The sequence below is a fragment of the Panthera onca genome, chromosome B2 (genome assembly GCF_046562875.1).
Source record: "Panthera onca isolate mPanOnc1 chromosome B2, mPanOnc1 haplotype 2, whole genome shotgun sequence".
NCBI lineage: Eukaryota > Metazoa > Chordata > Mammalia > Carnivora > Felidae > Panthera > Panthera onca.
In genome coordinates, this window is record NC_138343.1 from 99,267,967 (window position 1) to 99,292,434 (window position 24,468).

The following is a 24,468-nucleotide window of genomic DNA, read 5'->3' on the forward strand; positions in this document are numbered from 1 at the left end:
TCTTATCAATGGGACACTGTTTGACATTGTCTCCACATGCAGCAACAATGAAAACTGAACATAATCTCACTGGATACATTGATGATCCACCACACTATACTTGTTTAAAGTAAGAGAAGAAGAAAAAATACCTACGCAATTTTGACTTTAAGAAGCAGGAAAAGGGTTTTAAAAAGACAATCATCAGGGGAGCCTGGGTGGCTTAGTCAGTTGAGCAGCCTACTTCAGCTCAGGTCATAATCTGGCAGTTCATGAGTTCGAGCCCTATGTCAGGCTCCATGCTGACAGCCCAGAGCCTGGAGCCTGCTTCAGATTCTGTCTCCCTCTCTCTCTCACCTTCTCCCCTATTCACACACACTGTCTCTCTCTCTCTCTCTCTCAAAAATAAATAAACATTAAAAAAAATTTTAAAGACAACCATCAAAGTAATAAATATACTTTTTAAAATCTTTTTTTTTTCATGTTTTCAACCTTCAGTTCACAGATTCCTAAAGTCCTAAACTCCATTCATGTAAACAGGTAAAGAATTCCTGCTCTTTACTTTCTTACACCATACACAAAAATAAACCCAAAATGGATGAAAGACCTCAATGTAAGACAGAAAGCCATCAAAATCCTTGAGGAGAAAGCAGACAAAATCCTCTTTGATCTTGGCCGCAGCAACTTCTTACTCAACACGTCTCCAGAGGCAAGGGAAACAAAAGCAAAAATGAACTACTGGGACTTCATCAAAATAAAGGGGCTGGGACTACTACTGGGACTCCCTTCTGCACAGTGAAGGAAACAAGCAGCAAAACTAAAAGGCAACCAACAGAATGGGAGAAGATATTTGCAAATGACATATCAGATAAAAGGTTAGTATCCAAAATCTATAAAAAACTTATCAAGTTCAACACCCAAAAAAACAAATAATCCAATGAAGAAATGGGCAAAAGACATGAACAGACACTTCTCCAAAGAAGACATCCAGATGGCCAACCGACACATGAAAAAATGCTCCACATCACTCATCATCAGGGAAATACAAATCAAAACCACAATGAGATACCACCTCACACCTGTCAGAATGGCTAACATTAACAACTCAGGCAACAACAGACGTTGGCAAGGATGCAGAGAAAGAGGATCTCTTTTGCATTGTTGGTGGCAATGCAAGCTGGTGCAGCCACTCTGGAAAACAGGACAGAGGTTCCTCAAAAAACTAAAAATAGAACTACCCTACGACCCAGCAATTGCACCACTAGGCATTTATCCACGGGATACAGGTGTGCTGTTTGAAGGGACGCATGCACCCCCATGTTTACAGCAGCACTATCGACAATAGCCAAAGTATGGAAAGAGCCCAAATGTCCATCGATGGATGAATGGATAAAGAAGATGTGGTACACATATACAATGGAATATTACTCGGAAATCAAAAAGAATGAAATCTTGCCATTTGCAACTACGTGGATGGAACTGGAGGGTATTATGCTAAGTGAAATTAGTCAGAGAAAGACAAAAATCATATGACTTCACTCATATGAGGACTTTAAGATATAAAACAGATAAACATAAGGGAAGGGAAACAAAAATAACATAAAAACAGGGAGGAGGACAAAACAGAAGAGACTCATTAATATGGAGAACAAACTGAGGGTTACTGGAGGGGTTGTGGGAGGCGGGATGGGCTAAATGGGTAAGGGGCACTAAGGCATCTACTCCTGAAATCATTGTTGCACTATATGCTAACTAATTTGGATGTAAATTTTAAAAAATAAAAAATAAAATAAAATAAAATATATCAATAATAAAAAAAAAGAATTCCTGGTCTTTTATTTATTATTTATTTACCTATTTATTCATTATTTATTATTTACTTTTATTATTTATTTATATACATTTGAAATGAAAAATACTAGCAAATATCGGACTTGACTACTGTGGCAGAATGTATCTTCCAAAGATGGCCATAACAGTATCTCTGGGACCAAATGCTCTCTAGAAATTGCCACCATCCCGGCAAGAGGTGAAGTCTATATGGATGCAGCTATGCCTCACTTGTAACCAACCAAATGCAGCAGATATGAAATGCATAGTTTGTGAGGCTTTATCCAAAAACAAAACAATGCAACCTTCTTCTTGTTCACACTGACACTTAAGCTTGATTTGCCTATGCTGAGGCCACCATGTTGCACAGAAGCAAGGCCACATGTATGTACTCTGGTCAATGGCCCTCGTCTCTTCAAGTCCTCCCAGCCCAGATGCCAGATATGAGACTGACAAACTTTAAAATTATCAAATAATTATCCAAAGTATTCCAGACCCCAACAGTTGATCCCAACCTTCAGATTTTTTCAACTGCAACCCCCATCATCAGAAGAGCTGAGAAAACTTACCCTCACTGTGCCCCTTTGGAGTTCCAAACTCATAGTATCTATGTGCATAATAAAAAGTGTGTTTTATGCCACTAAGTTTTGTAATAGGTGTTAGGCAACAATCCTTACTGGAATAACTATCTCAAGGGAAGAGAGGGGGAGTTAATCTCATTTCTAAACTTGCATGTTTTTTTTTTTTTTTTTTTTTTTTTTTTGTTTTTTTTTTTTAAATTTTTTTTTTTTTCAACGTTTATTTATTTTTGGGACAGAGAGAGACAGAGCATGAACGGGGGAGGGACAGAGAGAGAGGGAGACACAGAATCGGAAACAGGCTCCAGGCTCTGAGCCATCAGCCCAGAGCCTGACGCGGGGCTCGAACTCACGGACCGTGAGATCGTGACCTGGCTGAAGTCGGACACTTAACCGACTGCGCCACCCAGGCGCCCCTAAACTTGCATGTTTTTAACCTAAACAAAGTTAGTCTTCCTATCTACAAAAGACTGGAAAAGTGTGATAAAATTATGTCTACCACGAAAATTTTTAAATAAATAAATCAAAACTTACACTAACCATTCCTGATTTTCACAAATGACATCAAAGGTATTTTATGCTTCAACTCTTAAGTAAGTCCCACAGAAATTATATGAACAGGTCATAAGCTAGATAAATTGCTTATATAAATTGTGATTTCTTTTCCCTTGTGAGAATTAGAATAATCTCTTCCCACTATTTAGAAAGAATGATTAACAAAGTGCAACAACACCTGATATATCTTCTATATGTAGTCTACAATTGATGGTGAACTTTTACTGCACAAGCTAAAAGACTAGAAAATATATAAACATTCTACACAAACTAGCTTTAAAAGAGAATAATAAAAACTAGCCATTATAAATGCAAAAAAGTAAATGAAGTCTTACTAAAGTGTAATCACGGACTCAAGGCAATAGAAACTGGTTCTGAAATAACCCATCTAGCTCGATTATTCAGAAGATTCCTATCTGTTCTAGCGTCTGGAAATAAAGAGAGGAAAAGAAAAAACACACATCAAAGAAACAAGTACTGGGGTGTCTGGGTGACTCGGTTAAGCATCCAACTCTTGATTTGGGCTCAGGTTACGATCTCACAGTTCACAGGATAGAGCCCCGTGATGGACCCAGCGCTGACAGCACAGAGCCTCCTTGCGATTCTCTCTCCCTCTCTTTCTGCCCCTCCCTGCCTCTCTCTCTCTCTCTCTCAAAATAAATAAATAAACTTAAAGAAAAAAAAAAAAACAAGTACATAACTTGGTGAGGATTGAAAAGCATCACTAACCTGGGGTGGCTATGGCTCAGTTGGTTGAGATTCTGACTTTGGCTCACGTCATCATCTCACAGTTCAGGCTCTGTGCTGACACCTTGGAGCTTGGAGCCTGCTTCAGATTCTGTGTCTCTCTCTGCCCCTCCCCCCCACTCTCTCTCAAAAATAAACAAACATTAAAAAAAAAAAAGCATGACCAACCACTGACCTGCTGATCCTCAGGCACAACAAAGTTGGGTTGCCCATCCCTTCCTCCTCCCCAAATCTTAACAACGTATGGTTCTTGTTCCAGCTAGAAACACTGTGGAGTAGGGAAGGGATACAATCACATCTACAGTTTAAGAAGACTAATCCAGTGGCTGTGTTGAGGCCAGGACAGACAAGAAGGGAGAATACTCTGCTGCTAAAGTTTAGGCACAAAGAGGGCTTAGATGAAGGCAGTAAAAATAAAATGAGAAAGGTAAAGAGGAAAAACTTTTTGAGAGAAAAATTAACGAGGTTTGGTAATCAAGTTGGGTACATCTTGAGCTATTACAAAAAAGGCATCAGAGAAGATACATAGTTAGATAAGATTAAGTTTTGGTTTCTGTGCCTGAATTAAATATGACTGAAACTATAGTGCAACATCAGAAAGTACTAATATATAGACATCTAACTAGAAAATGAAATATATGAAATCACCCAGAATTCTAAATTATACAGACATGAAGAAGGTATCAGCCAGTGGGGTCTTCCAAATTGGCACTGTGAAATATAGAGATATGAATAGAGAGCCAAGTGAGCAAAGGCAAAGGGTATTCACAAAAGTATTCAAAATAGTAAGTCTCCAGCTGAAATCCACTCTGTAAACTCCATCAGGACAGAATTATTACTCTCAGTGTTGTTTTTCACTATTATATCTACACATATGGAATTTATTGAATGAACCAGTAATTGAAGTACATTAAATACAACCTCCATAAATGTATCTATACCTCCAAAAATATAATCTACGGTGGCTTCAAAGGATTTCTTATGGATTCAAACCTTTCAAAAATTCCAGCAAGAGAATGGAAAGAGAACGGTAGCCAAACTAGAACATTTGCTTTTGGAATTTTGAAAAAGCCAAAAATTCTCGGTTAATAAGAATTAAACCAAACTTACAGCAAGAAAACTAAAGTAATTAGAGAATATAGTGTTAAGTAAGTCAGAAAAAGACAAATACCATATGACTTCACTCATATGTGGAAATTAACAAACAAAACAAATGAGCAAAGGGGAAAAAAAGAGGGAGGCAAACCAAGAAACAGACTCTTAATTACAGAGAACAAACTAATGGTTACCAGATGGGAGGTGTGGGGGGAATGGGGGAAACAGGGGATAGGGATTAAGGAGGGCACTTGTGATGAGCACTGGGTGATGTACAGAAGTGCTGAATCACTGTACTGTATACATGAAACATACACTGTGTGTCAACTAACTGGAATTTAAATAAAAACTTAAAAAAAAAAAAAGAAAACTAAAGTAACCAGAAGAGGAAAACATGGATTTAATAATTTTATAAACACGATGTCTTCCCTAAACCTTCTTCAAAAAATAATGAATTAAATGCTGAGATGAAACTGAGTATCACCAAAAGTCAACAGATAGTAAGAAGCAGCTTAAAATGGATGATCTAATTTATAAAACTTAAATGTAAAAATATTTAAGGGGCACCTGGGTAGCTCAGTCAGTTAAATGTCTGACTTCAGTTCAGGTCATGATCTCACTGTTCATGAGTGCGAGCCCTGCATCGGGCTCTGTGCTGACAGCTCGGAGCCTGGAGCCTGCTTCAGATTCTGTGTCTCCATCTTTCTGCCCCTCCCCTGCTCACACTTGGTGTCTCTCTCTCTCTCTCTCTCTCTCTCTCTCTTTCTCTCTCTCTCTCAAAAATAAATAAACATTAAAAAAATTTTTAATAAAAAATACTTAAAATTACTTGACATCGCTTTTACAAATGGGCACATACACACACAAATTAGAAGAAAAAAGAAAAGAAAAGAAATCAGAGGTATAGATCCTGAACAAAATCCACCATGCCACCTAAGAGGTTGGAAAATCATTACAAGAGTATTATGGGCATTGCTCTTGGCTCAAACAATCTTATAAGCAGCAGACAAACTTCTGGGTACAAGTCTTGCATTAAGAAGAACTTAAAAATTATTTAACTGGAATTTTGAAGGATTTCCATTTTTTATTTAAGCTGTTCAAGTCTAATTATGAGGGGCAAATGTCAATTTAATACAAATTCAAAACTGAACTTTTACATAAGCAAGAAACCCACTGGGAAGCTCACTTTACGTCGATGTGTAAAATCCTCTGTTACAGTCTGCTTAAAATGCTTTTTTAAAAATAAACAGTTATGTTCTGTTGGCTTGATTTTATAAATAAACTCTTCCTGAAAGCATTTCTCTTTTTCAACCCAACTTGTGAAAGACGCAGTGTTTGCCATAAGAAATTGGTAAGGTGTTGCTATGGGAACAATATTTTAATACCATTTTAAAACACCAGTAGCTTCAAAGAACAATGAGGTAAAGAAAAAGTAAAGAGAAAAGGGGGTGGGAAGAGTACCCTAATATTTCACATTGCAACCATTATAATCATGCTGCAACAGAGCTTCATATACCTTTTTCTTTCTGTACATGGTAGGGAAGGTAGTAGGAGACATTTTAGGAGATAATAGGAGAGTAGTAGAGAAGGCAATTAATGCCAGCTGTTTTGAGTAAACAGCTGTAATCAGATCCTTCTTCCAAGAGTTAAAGAAGAAAAGGACAAAGATGTAGGGGAAAACTATTAAAAAGCCATTCCCATTCATAATTTTGGAAAGCCCTCAGAATCAAAGTAAAGTATTCTTTCAACTCTAGCCTGAAGAAAACTGTGCTGGGGGAATTGATTAAGTAATAACTCATAACAGGTAAAACCTGAATATGTTCCCTACCTAATGAAAGCTATTGAAATGGGTGTTTTCCTTAAATCTTATCTTTATTGGGTAATCAAGAAAAAATTTGTTGTTGTTGTTGGTTTAATGTTTATTTTTGAGGGGGGAGGGTGCGGGCAGGAAGAGAGGGAGACAGAAAATCCGGAGCAGGCTCCTCGCCACCAGTGCAGAGCATGACTGGGGGCTTTAACCCACCAACCGTGAGATCATGACCTGAGATGAAACCAAGAGTCGGAGGCTTAACCAACTGAGCCAGCCAGGTGCCCAAGAAGAATGTTTTAAACTAGTGGCTTAAGTTTATTTTATCTGTGTTAATAAAGAACTATATATTTGCTTATAGCAAACAGTTTATAATTAAGTGGAAAAGAAAGAGCACTATACACTTCCAAAATATATCTTGCCACAAAGAATGACGCTCTTCAGACCCCTAAAACAAAGACTTAGAAGGAACAAAGTCCACCGATGGCAATCTTTTTGCTATAGAGCAAATATTTACTTGCACGTTCTAAATAGTAACATGGTTGGGGCGCCTGGGTGGCTCAATCAGTTAAGCATCCAACTTCAGCGTCATGATATGTTCGTGGGTTCAAGCCCATATTGGGCTCTGTGCTGACAGCTCAGAGCCTGGAGCCTGACTCTGATTCTCTGTCTCCCTCTCTCTCTGTCCCTCCCCTGCTTGTGCTTTGTCTCTCTCTCTCACTCAAAAATAAATAAATATTAAAAAAAAAATTAAAACAAAATAGTAACATGGAACATATGAAAAGGTTAATAACAATATTTTATGCTAAAGTATTAGCATAAAACCATAAAGTCTACAAGGTACTCTGATATAAATTAAATCAGATGCCATTTTTTCCCTAAAATACCAAGCTGAAAAGGATAGCCATTACTACATGGCATATCTGAAAAGTATTAATAACTATATTACAGGTCAACAATATAATACTGAGTTTAAGCAATATGAACTTTTAAGTAAGTAGGAAAGGCAGAACCATATAAGATAGAATTATGTTATAGAAGACAATTTCTCATAAAGGATATAAAAACACATGATAAAAGTCAACTTAGATATAAAAAACATTTGGTTGAGTTGTGATTAATGATAATCTAATACTAATATTATCTATGAAACTTTGAGAACCCCATGTCCAAAGTAGCCTCACTCCACTTACTACTCTACTAGTCTTTCAGAATTAGTAACTGACCACCCAGACCCCTGCCACCCCCTCCTTTCCACTGACTACCTTATTTCCCCACTTACTGTTAGAATGCTTTCCTGTCCTCCCCACACTCCTCACCCTTTAAAGTCCATCTTGGGGCGCCTGGGTGGCTCAGTCGGTTAAGCGGCCGACTTCGGCTCAGGTCACGATCTCACGGTCCGTGAGTTCGAGCCCCACGTTGGGCTCTGTACTGACAGCTCAGAGCCTGGAGCCTGTTTCGGATTCTGTGTCTCCCTCTCTCTGACCCTCCCCTGTTCATGCTCTGTCTCTCTCTGTCTCAAAAATAAATAAAAACGTTAAAAAAAATTTTTTTTAAATAAAAAATAAAAAATAAAGTTCATCTTAACTACTTTCTTACCTGTGAAACTTTGAGAACACCATGGCCAAAGTGGCCTCACTCCACTTACTCTACCATTCCTTCAGAATGTATTCATTCACAACCTGGTAGCATTTACTATACTCAAAAATGTGTCTTATCTCACCTAACCAGCATATGACCAGCATATAAGCTCAGTGAGGGAGAGAACCAGGTCATATATTGCTGTCTTTGAATAGGATCTCCAGGTCATATGTAGGCCCATGAAGTTTGAGAATTTCTGGACTATAGAATGATGAGCTATGATGATAATGGAGATAGGCTAATATAGAAAGAATACAGGCAAATCCATAAAGACCGAAAGTAGATTAGTGGTTGCCAGGGGCTGAGAGGAATGGGGGAAGGGAAATGACTACCACTGGGAGGCGCAAGTTTTCTTTATGGTATAATGAAAATGTTCTGGAATGAGACAGGAGTGATGGTTGCACAACTGTGTGAATATACTAAAAATCAATGAACTGTGCACTTTAAAATGATGTGTTTTATGGTATGTGAATTATATCTCAATTTTTAGAAAAGAATATAATAGCACTGGGCTCTTTGCAGTCCCTCCCATAAGGGAGTCTGATAACTTCAATACTCTATGGTTGACTATTAAATTAAATATGGAGGGGCGACTGGGTGGCTCAGTCAGTTAAGCATCTGACTTCAGCTCAGGTCATGAGCTCACAGTTCATGAGTTCAAGCCCCACGTCGGGTTCTGTGCTGACAGTGCGAAGCCTGGAGCCTGCTTTGAATTCTGTGTCTCCCTCTCTCTCTGCCCCTCCCCTGCCCCTGCTCACACTGTCTCTCTCTCTCTCTCTCTCTCTCTCTCTCAAAAATAAACACGAAATTTTTTTTAATTAAATATGGAGAGTTACCTGGAAAACCATTCTCTTGAATAAAACCACCCAACTTCCTCTTTTCTATTTGTATAAACTATCTTTTTTTTTAAGTGGTTGTATTTTGTATAGACTATGAATGGCAAATCATCTATGTCTGAAGAGAAAAGAGAAGGGATAATGAACAGCTTGAGCAGAAAGAAAGAAATAATAACTTAGACTGTAATAATTCCTTGAAATTTTAGTCTTATTATATTTCTAACTATATTACTATTATATCATCTTTTGTATCTTTCCCAAAACTAAGCAATCACATCTGTGAAATCAGGTCACCATCTTCCCCTAACCTCTGTACCTCTTGCCTACCTCTGCTCTTCTGCTCCGTATATCATGCCATCAACCACCTAGCTGATCAAGAGAGAAACAACGTGGTCAGCCTTGTCTTCTCTTGCATTCCCCATCACTAAATGTCTGCTTCCTCCAACCCCTTTATTACACTCCAATACAAACCACTGTCATCTTTCATTTTGGCTTCAGCAAAAGCTTCTTAACAAGTCTTCCTATGTCCATTCTTGCCCCTCTCCAGTGCACTGAGAAGGCAAGGATGGTTTTAAAATCGAACTTAATACTGTCTCTCTTAAAAACCTTCAATGGCTTCCTGATATTCTTAGGATAAGCCTTAGTAATTTACAAAGTCATTCGAGATGGCCCCCGCGTAACACTAACATTCCTACCTCCAACTCTTCCTCTCGACCCAACCATATTAGACTTCTTTTGTTCCTGTAATGCCTCAAACTCTGTAGCTTTTATTTTGTGTTTTTTAGACTACTAGTATTTTATTGAGGGATGATTTACTTACAGTAAAATGCATAACTCTTAAGCGATCGGCTTGAATTCTGACAAACATATACAGCTATTTAACCATCAACCAGATCAAGACAGAATATTTCCATCACCCTATAAAGTTCCCATGAGTCCCTTTCCACTCAACCCTTCCCCCAACTCCAAGCAACCACAGTCCGATTTCTATCACAATAGATATTTCTATCATTCCTGAATTTCATAAAATGAGATCATACGCATATGTATTCTTTTGCGTCTGGTTTCTTTTATCCAACTTAACATTTCTGAGATTTATCCATGTTACTGTATCAGTTTTCTTTTTTCCAGTTGAGTAGTAATCTTCTTTATAGATATACTATAAACTGTTTATTCATTTTCCTATTGATGGACATTTGAGTTATTTTCTGATTGGGGCTATTATGAATAAAGCTGTTAGGAACATTCTTTACAAGTATTCTACACTCATAGGTGTTATTTTTCTTGGATATATACACCTACAAATGGAACTGCTCGCTCATACAATAGGTATATGTATAAATTCATCAGAATCTGCCAAATTTTTTTACCAGAGTGGCTACACCATTTTATGCTTTCACTTGTACCAGTTACTCCAATATGGAGGATATCTCCCCAACAACAGTATAATCACTCTTCTGAATTTTAGCCATTCTTTCATTTTTTCATCAACATAATATATTTATAGTGTTCAAAAACAAAACAACATAGCAGAGACTATAATTAAACAGTCCTCTGATCCACCCCTCCCCTTCCCTATATTCAACTACTTTTAACTTTTTCTGGTTTGGGTTCTCTTGATTATTTCCTATTTCTAAGTATTTATTATCACCATATTGACTTACCAACTTTAAACATTATTGATTTTCTGATATTTTCAGATGGAACTACAGTTCACTTACCACCTCCCATCTCCATGTTCTCTCTCCATCTTCTTATACTCAGGTGATCCATTTTAGTTCATCTACTGTTACTTAAAAAATTATCCTTAACACCAATTTTTTGTTTCAACTTTGGATACTACCTTTATTATTCCTACATTACTGAAGGTGACCCTAGTTACTGCAGTAAATAAAATAAACCCCAAAATTTCAGTTGCTTAACACAACAGAAATTTGTATAATGATGTTATACTAATTAACTAGACAGGCTTAAAAGAATTAAAACAGTATGCTTCTCCACAGTTGTTCATAAAGAAAACTAAGAGCATGCAAGCCCACTCTGTCTCACTTCTGGGCCTTCCTACATATTGTTTCCTCAGGCCAAATGCTCTTCCCCACTCCCTCCTTCTTCCTTTACCCAGCCAGCTCCTATGTGTCTTTCAGACTTATACTACCACAAAATCACTCTGGAGTCCTCCCAGAATCCCAAGAATGGGCTAGGTGGTCTTCTGGCACTCTGTGTTTAACTGTCATAGCATTGATTACATATTGCTGAAATCTGTGTTTTCTTATCCGTCTCCTCCAAAACTAAACTTTTTGAGGGAAAGGGAAGATTTCTCTTCACTACTTTTTCCTCAGTACTTACACAATGCCTCGATTCCAACAGATACTCAAGTATTTTGTGAAAAATCAAAGTTATTTGAATAATTATTCATATAAATATTATTTCTATTATTTATCCACTAAATCACACATGTATAAGGGAAGGAGAATCAAAATGGATCCCACAGGGCGCCTGGGTGGCTCAGGAGGTTAAGCGTGGGACTCTTAATATTGGTTCAGGTAGTGACCTCACGGTCATGGGATCAAGCCCTGAGCCACAGAGAGCATGAAGCCTGCTTGGGATTCTCTCTCTCTGCCTCTCCCCTGTTTACGCTCTCTCTCACTCTCTCAAAATAAATAAGTAAATATTAAAAAAAAAAAAAGAATGGATCCCAAATTTTAGATAATACAAACAGTCCACAAAATTTAATTTTATATTTCAAATAATAATTAGCCTAAGCAGAAAGTTTAAAATCTACTACTGGGAAAACATCAGAACAAACACCACAGGCTTCAACTGTTAATACTGTTAAAGTAACAAATGGAAATAAACTGTTGCATTTATTTAATAATTTATTAAGAGCCCACTTTGTTCCAAGCACTGTACTAAACAGATTCCAAAGATTCAAAAGGGAATATATCAGACACAATCTCTGACCTAAATATTATGAAGGCAGAGCAAATCTATACTAAAAATACCTTTAAAATGCTAACGTATGAACAACAACAAAACCCCGCAATAACGAAAATCTCAATTCCAAAAAGTCCAATGGCTGGTTAAATTTTTGTTTTCAAAAAAGCATTTCAAATTATTAATTAATAACTTAATTGAGCAATTGTTTATGTAATGAAGGACTTTCTCATGCTTCTGGGAAGTTTTTGAGTATGAACCTACATACCTTACATAACTGGGCAGATAGGAAGACAGCCCTAGATAAGAAGAAGAAAAACAGATAAAACAAGTACAAACAGTCTTTGTGGAATCGCAAACAGCTACAGTCATGGAACAGACCTGCTATTAGCAAATGGTAGAAAAAAAAGATGGAAAATACCTAAGAAGTAAGGCAGAAATAAAAAGAGGAACAACAAATGGGAGAAGCAATAGGAGAAAGAGAAGTGAAATGAAACAGCGAAGACGAGATAAAAATATTTAGCATACCAATAAGCTTCACACTTACATTCTGGATTCAAGGTAAGAATCTGGGGAACAATTAGAATTTCTTTTCAGAATCTCCTACTGAATTGGGAAGCCCACAAGTTAAGCAATTTACAGATACCACCGTACACATTTAGCACAAAACAAAAAACAATGGTAATTCAAAGGTACCCCAAACCACATGTGTATCACACCTCAATTACATACATGGTCCACAATTAGGTATGCATCTCGGATCTGATTAGCATTTAGATATTATCATAAAAATGCCTGATTCTTAATAGACGTAAATATGTTATTTCATTATAAATTACTTTCTTCGCCTTTTTTTATAATAAAGGAACATAATCATTTTTTAAATTACACATGAAAATAGGTTATGTCATCTATGAATTTCAGTTCAGGGTAGTAAAGGGAACTATAGAATAATTCTTATAAAGGGAAAATTAGGTCAGCTGGGATTGAGAAACACTGCTATAGTTACTGGACAACAAGGTATGTGTATCTTAACTTTACTAGAAAAACTGTTTTCCCCAGTGTTGTAATAATTTATAATTTCACTAGCACTGTATTACAGTTCCAGTATTCCAAATCATTGCAAATACTGGATACTGTGGGCAATCTGGTAGGCAAAAAAGTATATCTTATTGTGGTTTTAGTTCCTATTTCTCTGACAATATAATTGAGTATCCTTTTTATTTATTGGCCATTAATGTTTCACTTTTTTTTTAAGTTCTCATTTAACTTTTTAGCCTCTTTTTCCATTGGATTAAAAATACCTAACTTTAAGAATTCTTTCTAAGGGGGAATAAATTAAAGTGAACACCATGCCAGCAATATCCAAAGAGCAAAACCACAAATAAAATTAGGCTTATTAATCAGATCATTTTAATAAAAGGTGGTATGCACACTTATCAGAAAGGCAGACAATCTGGAAGGAAAAAAAGCTTCTATTTTTTAAATTAGAACTTAATTATAGAGGAAAAAAAGTGATAAAACAGCTTATACTCAAACCTCAGTTGCTTACTACACTGCAAATAAGATTTTCAAATATCTTTTTCTTTTCTTGATATAATTTTTTAAAATTTCTTTTAATGTTTTTATTTATTTTTGAAGGAAAGAGAGCATGAGTCGGGGAGGAGCAGAGAGAGAGGGAGACACAGAATTTGAAGCTCTAAGCTGTCAGCACAGAGCCCAACGCGGGGCTCGAACCCACAAACTGTGAGATCATGACCTGAGCCGGAGTTGGATGCTTAACCGACTGAGCCACCCAGGTGTCCATTTTCTTGATGTAATTTTAATAAAGAATACCTAGCATGTTCTTGGGCAAATTTTAATCCTCTGGCAATTATTTTGTTTCAAATGCTAATTTACTTTCAACTATCTGAATGCTATATTGTCTAACAATATCAGTAAAATCTGTAAACTGTAGAATTTCCAATTAATTAAAACAAATGTCTTCTAAGAAAAGTAGTCTATTCAAAGTTGCTCTTTGAGTATGCTCAAAAACTTGTAAAGCAACATTTATGTTCTATCAGTTTATCTCATTCCCATTACATGCTGCCCTTTATAATAAAATAGAATTATCTGCTTTTGAACAATAATCTCCATCCTTTCAAAATACAGTCTATTAACTCTAGCTTGTATCTGTTCAAGTTCTACTTTATCTTGACTTTGCAACATTCTGATTGGTTTTTTTTTTTTTTGTCATTTAAGTCAAAGACCTATATTAAAAATGTGAACAGCTTATGTCACCAGAAAAAGAGATATAAAGCTAAAGGAACAGAATAATGTGAGACTATGTCATTATGATAATCCAGTGGTACTTGAAGTAACTAAACTCCTTTACCTAATTATGCTAACTTCTTTGCAGCTTTCCCCTGTTTCTGATGCCTATCACTTTAGATTACCCTGTTCACTAGCTCTCTCCACTGACTCAAGACAGCTCCTGACTGGCCAGGGACCTCCATTCCTCATTTACCTGGTTACTACCCGAAACCCCACCAGCTGCCAGGTCCCCTGGACTGCCTTAGCTCCCTCATTATCCCCTCCCTCCTTTTTTCCTCCCAGGCAAAACCCTTGTTCCCAGTCCTCACTGCTTGGATAACACAATTTCTATTCTTGCCTCTGGCTGCTGTAAAACTCCACAACCTCTGACTAATCTTCTCCAATCCCTACTCTAGTTTCTAATGCCTCAGACCCCTGGCCAGTGACTTGGACCTGAAGAGCCTGTTTCCATTTAGAAAACTATGACAAGACACAGCCTGACGTGTAAGATTTTAATTATGAACATGTTTCTCCACCGAAACAATAAGTAGTTCTCGTACTGCAGTACTAAGAGTACTATAACTCAGTTACCTATAGGCTAAACAGGTTTTGGTGTGGTAGGCTGGTAACCTGGGCATGATTTTTATCAGTGTTCCCTGAGGCAAAAGGCATTTCAAACAACCGGCTTAAAAATAAAGCCTTCCACCTTCCCCAAAATACCAGTTCTATATTCTCTCAACAAGCAACACTATGTTACAAAGAGTCGTAATCAATTTCCGTTAATTGACTGAAATACTGGAAGGAATGGAGGGGGGTGGGGGGAGGCAAAACTGTATCTGCTGCTATAAGTATATTGTAAATATAATTCAGCATTCACAGACCACAATAAAGTAACTGAATTTTTAAGGGCATATTTACTGGCCCTCTACTTATTATTATTGATTTAAGCTAAGGCCACCAACAACTTCCTTTTCTATCACATTAACAAATTCAATTTTAGAAAAAGGAGGAACCCTAACCTTCACTGAAACTGATTATGAACCAAAAGGCTTACGTGCTTTAATTTATCTTTACTACAGTTCTGTGATACTAGGTACCATTAATCCCATTTTAGACATGAAGAAACTAAGGTCCACAGAAATCAGATACATTGACAGTTGGTTTATAGGATTAATAATTTTTATTAGGCCAAAAAAGAAAAGAGAGATTGGATGTTTAATTCCAAATCCAAATAAATCAGAATAGTCTGAAGGATGAATCAGAAATAAAATTATAAATTAGACATATTTTAACCCAAAAGTTTGGGTGCATTGTGCACCACTAAAATGCATACAAGGGTCAGACTCTCTGCTCCCAAAGGCAACTCCTCCCTCCTAAGAACTTTTAAGATTCTTCAACATATTTGGAAAGAAACACTGTCAAAATACTTTGTGCAATTTAGCTGATATTCCTGTTATAGGGTAGAGCTGAGAATGACCTAGAACATTAGCAAGAACCTCAGAGAATCTGAGAAACCCAGACAACCTGTGGACTGTTGTATGGCCCGCTTCCTTGGAAACGTCAACCCTAGAAGCAAATCAAGATGTAAGCTGATTCCCTGTTAAAATAGCTTCATCTTTAAATCCCAAGTATACTTAAATGTAATTAATTAAAATGGTTTCATTTCTATAGCTATCTAGAAAATGGGTCCTTGTACTAAGGGCCACTTGCCCAAGATGTTCAAAAGTAATGGTGAAGTCTAGACAGGACTCCAGGTCTACCTGAATCCAAAGTCCGTATTCTCTCTCACTTTACAATCTGAAACCAAAGGCTTAGGTCTTAAAATACTGTGTTTTCCTACGTCGATCTCTTATTCTGAATCCAGAATTACCAAATTTATGTTAAATTTTATAATTTCGTATTTTCTACAGTAATACATTTTAAAACTTAAATGTATAGCCTCTCACAAATAATCCACTTTGGGAGCACCTGGGTGGCTCCATTGGTTAAGCATCCGACTTCGGCTCAGGTCATCATCTCATGGTTCATCTCATCTCACTGGTGGTGCAGAGCCTGCCTGGGGTTCTCTCTCTCCCTCTCTCAGCCCCTCCCTCACTCTCTCAAAATGGATAAACTTAAAAACTAATAGTAATGGGGTGCGTAGTTGTCTCACTCTTTTTTTTTTTTTAAATTTTTTTTTTTTTTTTCAGTTTACTTATTTGAGAAAGAGTGCATGTGTGAGTGGGGAAGGGGCAGAGAAGGAGAGAGAGAATCCCAAGCAGGCTCCGCTCTGTCAGCACAGAGCCCGACCCAGGGCTGGATCTCACCAACCGTGAGATCAAAACCTGACCTGAAACCAAGAATCAGACACTCCACTGACTGAGCCACTCACCTGCCTCTAGATTATTATGACAGACAATCATGTTAAAAATCTACTGGGAAAAAAAAACAAAACAACTTTCTACCCTTAGTGGTTTTCACAAAAAATTTTTAATACTATACTTTGTCTCCTTCATAGAAAGGGTCAGATACCTGAATTACACATCTATTTGCACAAATCTATACTTCTATCAAGCTGGACATATATTTAAGGAAAAAATCTGTATTCTGTACAACATAAAAGCACCTGAGATGATATAATTAAAAAATCTTAATGACAACAAGCAGCTATTTCTCGACTTTCAATATATGAAACTTAACTAAATAGTTTTAAGTTTAACAAAAAGAGCGGGCCTGGGTGGCTCAGTCATTTAAGCGTCCGACTTCGGCTCGGGTCATGATCTCACAGTTTGTGGGTTTGAGGCTCACGCCTGGCTGCACGCTGGTGATGTGAGGCTGCGTTGAATTCTCTCTCTCCCTCTCTCTCTGCCCCTCCCTCACTTGTGCTTTCTTTCTCTCTCTCAAAAATAGATACTCTTGAAAACAAAAAAGTTGATGAAAAGAAATATTTTAGTAAGAATTGCAGCCTTACCCATAGACATGTTAAAGTTTTTCTCAAGGAATCGCCAGCAAACACACATTTTATCAATTCCAATTCATAAAGTTAAGAAAGCAAAAGCTTGGGGTGCCTGGGTGGCTCAGTCAGTTAAGTGTCCGACTTCAGCTCAGGCCATGATCTCGTGGTCCGTGAGTTCGAGCCCCGCGTCGGGCTCTGGGCTGATGGCTCGGAGCCCGGAGCCTGCTTCCGATTCTGTGTCTCCCTCTCTCTCTGCCCCTCCCCTGTTCATGCTCTGTCTCTCACTGTCTCAAAAATAAATAAACGTTAAAAAAAATTTTTTTTAAGAAAGCAAAAGCTTATTCCTTGATGACAGGGGAGAGTTCCAGGCATTCCACTGAGGTTTACATAGTGGCCGGTTACATCACCAGCATGGCAAGGGAGGTGAAGAAATGGTGGCAAGTCTTTTAACTGCCACTCCACCATGCCTGCTCTGTGCTAGGCAGGGGCAGTCCACCTGTTACCAGTCATCAGGAGAGCATCAATGCTGGGGTGCCAGTGGTTACATACGCTCTGGAAAAAACTATACAGAAATGAATGAGGAAGTGGCAAACGAAAACCAGCAGTCAGAAAGACAGCAGTCTGACAGGAAGTCAGGTTTTCTCGAGTTCTCTTCCTGCCTCAGCCAATGCCCTCTGCCCTACTTCCCCTGACTAATTTTCCTTTAAGTCTGTCTTCACTTTCTTTCAGAACATCTCAATATTTTGAAGAGTACTCATGAGGGTTTTTTTTAAAGACTGTATTTATTTTTAAAAATGTTTATTTATTTTGAGAGAGACAGAGTATGTGTATGCAAGTGGGAGAGGGGCAGGGAGAGAGGGAGAGAGAGAATCCCAAGCAGACTCTGTGCTGTCAGTGCTGAACTCAACGCAGGACTCAATCTCACGAACCATAAGATCATGATCTGAGCCAAAATCTCGTTGAAACCTTAACTGGCTGAGCCACCCAGGCACCTGAAGATTTTATTTTTAAGTAATGTCTACACCCAACATGGGGCTCGAACTCACAACTCCAAGATCAAGAGTCGCATTCTCTACTGACTGAGCCAGCCAGCTACTCCCTCGGGAGTTAGATTTTTAAATCTTTCTTACAGCCCACAGAACCTAGTATGATGAGTAAATGTTCTACCAATTTATTTTGATAGTTGAAATTTACCTTTGTATCACTCCAGATAAAATTACATGTTATATAAAATTAATGGAATCTCCACTCTTATGGGGGAAAAAAATCTTCTATATTTTTGCAAAGAAAAAAAGTCTAGAAGACTATACACAAAATGTTAATAGTGAGTATGTCTAACTTAGCATAATAGATGCTTTCAACATGCTTTTCCCATACTGTCTGAGAATTTTATCTTCTTTCTTTTAAGTCTATTTATTCAAGTAATCTCTACTCCCAATGCAGGGCTCAAACATATGACCTGGAGATCAAGAGTTGCATGCTCCTTAGACTGAACCAGCCAGGCACCCCCTGTCTGAGAATTTTATAATGAACATATTTGAATTTCATAACCAGGAAGCAAATTAATGAGATGTGAATTAATGGCACTCACCACATTTCTAATCCAGCAACCTTATGATTACATAAGACACAAAGGTAATAAACTTTACATTAGAACTTCCCTTTAATCTCAGGCTAAAAATGTTAATGTTCACATGTTCCTGATATGTCCATCACCCAGAATTACTCCCTGTGATGGCATATCATAAACTGGAAGCACTATACACAAGTACAAATAAGGTTCAAATGAAATTTAAATGTGATATGGCTGGGATGCCTGGGTGGCTCAGTCAGTTAAGCATCCGACTGCGGCTCAGGTCACAATCTCACAGTTCATGAGTTTGAGCCCCACATCAGGCTCTGTGCTGACAGCTCAGAGCCTGGAGCCTACTTCAAATTCTGTGTCTCCCTCTCTCTCTGTCCCTTCCCTGCTCACACTCTATCTCTCTCTCTTTCAAAAATATATAAACATTAAAAAAAATTTTTTTATGTGATATGGCATTCTTTATAAATGAGACTTGAAGTAATAACACATCTTTTAAAAAATTTTTTTATGTTTATTTATTTCTGAGAGAGAGAGAGAGAGAGAGAGAGAGAGAGAGAGAGAGAGCATGAGCAGGGGAGGAGCAGAGAGAAAGGGAGACACAGAATCCGAAGCAGGCTCCAGGTTCTAAGCTGCCAGCACAGAGACTGATGCAGGACTTCAACCCACAAGCCCTGAGATCATGACCTGAGTTGGAGTCAGACACTTACCTGACCAAGTCACCCAGGCACCCAACACATTGTAGTTCTTAAACATCTTCCCATTCTGTACACATTCTTCCAAGTTCATTCCATGGCTGCAAGTTCTTTGACTTCTTTTCTCATCTTCCAACCCTGCTCTCTGAAATTCTATGGACAACAGTTCCACCATTTTGGAGTAATGAGTGAAATGTTCCTAATGTTCTCCACATGAAGAGCCTCTTGCCTATGTGAGACTATATGAACTAGAAAATACTAGGAGTTATATATATCATGGGATAGAGAAGAAAAAAAGCAGAAACAAGCTCTATCTATACTTTAATTTATGGTGTTGTCTACATTCTCCTCCATCTAGCCATCCCTCTTCACCCCTTGACTCTCAACCAGCTTACGCTCTCTGTTCTACCAAGTCAAACAGAAAAATCCAATTCTGCCTTCTTACACTGGGCTGCTAATGAAGAGAACTGTACAATCCTGCAGACTGGTCCCATGACTCACCACCTACTTTAGATGGACTACAATGCTTCTATAATCTTATCTTTGATCAGCAAATTTTCACATATCCTTCATCAATTACCTCAAAGGCTCATCGCTTAACAGCACACCCACAAGAAAGAGGCACACAAAAATGTAACTACCTCATCATCCCCCTAGCAAACTGACATACGTTGACACTATCCTGTCTTCTTTCACTGGAGTTTCAGAAGACAAACTAGCTGTTCCATTTCCTATTCAAGGTCAAGACCTCCAGCTATGCTTGTGATCCACTGGTTTTTACAAATTCCTCATTTACAGACCCTTTACCCACTAATAAACCCATATAGCTTTATTGGTTCTCCCCCAAATTTTAAGCATAGCATTTATGAGCTTTTTTTGTACTACACACCCATGAAACCATCATGACAATCAATATGATGAAGACTTACATTCTCCAAAGACACCTCATACTCCTTTGTAATATTTCCTCGTTTCCATTCCCATCCTCAGGCAATCACTGACCTACTATCTACCACGATAGATTACTTTGCATTTTCTCGAATTTTCTATAAATGGAAGTGGGTAGGAAAAATAGAACTATGGGAAAAAAGACTGTTAGCTATGCCCATGTGCAGAGCTGTGGGCATGTCCAGGAAATAGCTAAAAAAGGCTCTAATTTCTCACCTCTTAAGGCTATACCAACACGATATGAAGGCTAGAGCAGAGTCTCAAATTAAACAGCAATAAGTCACCACTACATACCTATTACAATGGTTAATATCCAGAACACAATGCTAGCAAGGATGGAGAGCAACAGGAATTTTCATTCATTGCTGGTGGGAATACAAAATGATAGAGCCACTTTGGATGATAGTTTTGTGGTTTCTTACAAAAGTACACAAACTCTTTCCATACAATCCAGCAATTGTGCTCTTGGGGGTTTACCCAAAAGAACTGAAAGTTATGTCTACAAAAAGCCTGCACACAATGTTTACAGCAGCTCTACTCATAATTGCCAAAACTCGGAAGCAACCAAGATGTATTTCAGTAGATGAATGGATACACAAATTATAGTACACCCAGACAATGGAATATTATTTAGTGCTAAAAAGAAATGAGCTACCAAGCCATGAAAAAGATGGAGGAACGTGAAATGTCCATTACCAAGTCCAAGAAGCCAATCTGAAAAGGCTACACTCTATGATTCCAACTATATGACATTGTGGAAAAGACAAAACCTGAAAATAGTAAAAGGATCAGTAGTTTCCAGGGGCCAGGGAGGGGGTGGGGGGAGGTATAGGATAAACGGTAGAGCATAAATGATTTTTAAGGCAGTGGAACTATTCTGTATGCTACAATAATGGAAGATACATATCATTAAACATTTGTTTAAACCCACAGAACATACCATACCAAGAGTGAACCCTAATGTAAACTATGAATTCTGGATATCAACATAGGTTCAACAATTATAACAAATGTACCACTCTGGTGGGGGATATTGATAATGAGGTAGGCTATGCATGTATGGAATAGGGAATATATGGGAAATCTCTAGACTTTCTACTCAATTTTGCTATAAACTTAAAACTGCTCCAAAAAATAAAGTCTGTTAAAAAGAAACATATGGCAGGGTACCTGGGTGGCTCAGTCAGTTGAGTGTCTGACTCTTGGTTTGGGCTCAGGTCATAATCCTAGGGTCATGGCATTGAATCCCACATTGTACACTATGCAGAGCAGGGAGTCTGCTTGAGGCTCTCTCTCTCTCTCTCCCTCTCTGTCTCTCTCTCTCTCTCTCTCTCTCCCCCTCTCCCTCTGTCCCTCTCCCCAGTTCATGCTTGTTCTCTCTCCCTCTCTAAAAGAAATTTAAAAACAAGAAGAAGAAAGAAGTATATGGCAATCTTGGAGTTGAAAAGTACAATAACTAAAATAAAAATTTCAGCAGCATATTGGAGTTGGCAGAACAAAGAATAAGCAAACTTGAAGGTAAGCAATATAAAGTATCTGTATGATAAATAGAAATATATAATTAGGAAAAATAAACAGAGCCTCTGAAACCTATAGGACACCATCAAGCCTATAAACGTGTATATGATGGGAGTCTTAAGAAGAAAGGAGAGAAAGAAAGAGGCAGAAAGAACATCTGAAGAAATGATGGCTGAAAACTTCCAAAATTAGATGAAAAACAGTAATCTACACATTCAAGAACTCAACAAACTCCAAACAGAATCTACACTTACACACATATAATCAAACTGTCAAAAGACAAAAAGAGAATCTTGAAAGCAACAGGAAAAATAACTCCTCATGTACAAGAGATTCTTATAAAATTAACTAGTGACATCTCATTAGAAACTATGGAGACCAGAATGCAGTGGGTTAATATAGCCAAAGTGATGAGAAAAAGACTGTCAAACAAGAATTCTATATCCAGCAAAACTATCCTGCAAAAATCAAACGTGAACCAGGTGAGGAAGGAAAACAGAAGAAGCAATTATGACATTCCCAAATACAAAAATGAGAGACAATTCATTACTAGCAGATCTGTTTTATAAAAATATACTAAATGGAGACCTTCAGTTAAAATGAAAGGACTACAGACATTAATTCACCTACACAGAAAATAAAGAGCTCTGGTAAAGAGGAAAACATGGATTAAAAAAAAAAAAAAAAAGCACAAACATATTTTTGTTTGTAACTTTTTTTTCTTCTGTATGATTGAAAGACAACTACATAAAGTAATAATTATACAACTGTGTTAGCAGGTTTATAATGTCCAAAGAAGGATGTATGCACTTAGCCACTACATAATAACATCCATGTTAAACTTGTGTCAAAATCACTATCACATTGGGGCTAGGTCACTTAGGTAGTGATAAAATACTATTCAATCTAGAAACTACATACTTTCTGAAGGTCTTTTAAGCAAATTCTCAATAAAAATATGAAGACTGTGAGGGGTCATGCTTTTCCAGCTTCTGCACAGCAAAATAAACAATCAACAAAATGAAAAGGCAATGTACAGAATGGGAGAAAATATTCGCAAACCATACATCTAATAAAAAGTTAATGTCCAAAATATATCAGAAACTCCTACAACTCAATAGCAAAAAAGAAAGAAAAAATAGGCAGAGGAACTAAACAGACATTTTTCCAAAGACAAAATGCAAATGGCCAACAGGTATATGAAAAGGTGCTCAATATTGTTAATCATCAAGGAAGTGAAAAGCAAAACCACTTCACACCCGTATAATGACTACCATCAAAAAGACAAGAGAGAACAACTGCTAGTGAGAATGCAGAGAAAAGGTACCCATGGAGTCCTCATCATAGAGAAGTCTCTGTTTCAAAAAGAACATCTACAACTGCGTTCTCACTTCCTAATAATTAATACCTTACATATCAGGGGTTTTTTTCCCAATGAACTCAGAAGAAGTGAACTCATGTTATACTCAATTATGGTACAATAAAATAGCAAAATTGCACACCATATTCATATTGGTTGAGATAATAATGTTTAGGATTTTAGAAAATTAAAAATCACTTACCAAATGCTTATTCTGATAGGCCATTACAAATACCACTTAATAGCTAACAGAAAACTGCCAACTTGGAATTTTTTAAACAATATACTCTAAAGCAAACTCAGGATCATGGACTGCCAGTAGAATTTTTTTATTGTTTATTCATTTATTTATTCAGCAAATATTTATGGACCACCTGCTATATGTCAAGCACTACGGTAGGAACTGAGGATGAAAAGACAGAGTCCCTGCCCCTTAAAGTGTGCACAGTCTAGTGAGAAGTTCCCATTCCGAAAGCAAAGAGTTTATGACTAGAAGAGACTTTATAATTCCCTTATTTCACAAATAAGGAAACTGGCACTCATAGCTAATTAGCCATTCAGGCCAACAGACACTTAGGTCTACAGATTTCCTGCCTCATGTGTTCTTTGCACTACACTTTTCTTTGACCAAGAGTGATGATGGAGTACATCCATTTGCGTGATAAGAAACATGCAACTGTGGGCAGCATACGCAAGTTACCAAATTAGAAACAGAAATACCTAATGGATATAGACAATATAAATATTTAACAATTTAGAGACAAAAATCCATAATAGATATGTTATCATGATAAAGCCCCAATAAGAAACTGAAGAACTAAAATAAGAAAGAACTAAAATAAGGTAATAGTAAGCCTTCTAAGTCATAATTATGGTTTTCCCTCTGTTTACTGATCTGTTAAATGGGCATATTAAAAGTACTTATTTCATATGATTGTTGTGAAAATTAAATTAATTAATACTTGAACACACTTAGTCTGGTACCTATTGAATACTTAGTAAATGTTAGGTATTCTTATGGACAATCACTTCTTAAACGCACAAGTATGTCATATGAAGACAAAAAAAAAAAAAGAAATGATCTTTCTTTAAGAAATTATCCTATTATTATGATAGTCTTATTTTTCTAGCAACTA

The 24,468-nt window shown here is 37.3% G+C and overlaps 1 protein-coding gene across 14 annotated transcripts in view; it reads right to left on the reverse strand.

The window, feature by feature from the left end:
* The window catches only part of CDK19 (cyclin dependent kinase 19), a 191,649-nt gene that overhangs the window by 93,713 nt on the left and 73,468 nt on the right, over positions 1 to 24,468 (reverse strand). The window lies entirely within an intron of this gene.